Genomic DNA, 350 nt, shown 5'->3' on the forward strand with positions numbered 1-350 from the left:
CGAAGATCGATGGGTGTTTTCGATAAACGAAAACACCGTTTGCACAAGCCAAAACAGCGAACGATCCTTTGGTTAAATTTTCGAAGGGAAACTGTTCTGCTATATCTCTCTTACAATCGCATGCAATGATGGCAAGAATATCGGCTAATAGCAAAGCCGGTATTGCTCTTAATTTTCGATTAACCCCGACGATGTATTTAATGGCCCTCTCTGTGCTGGGCTTGTGTGATTTCGCAAGCCTTGCCCAAGGACGGGCAATATTTTGCCAACAATGGAAGGAGGAAAGCGAAGATCAGTGGGTGTTTCAGTAGCTGAAAACACCGTTCGCACAAGCCGACACAGCGGACAAC

The sequence above is a fragment of the Bombus impatiens genome, unplaced genomic scaffold, assembly GCF_000188095.3.
Source record: "Bombus impatiens unplaced genomic scaffold, BIMP_2.2 scf_0584, whole genome shotgun sequence".
Lineage (NCBI taxonomy): Eukaryota > Metazoa > Arthropoda > Insecta > Hymenoptera > Apidae > Bombus > Bombus impatiens.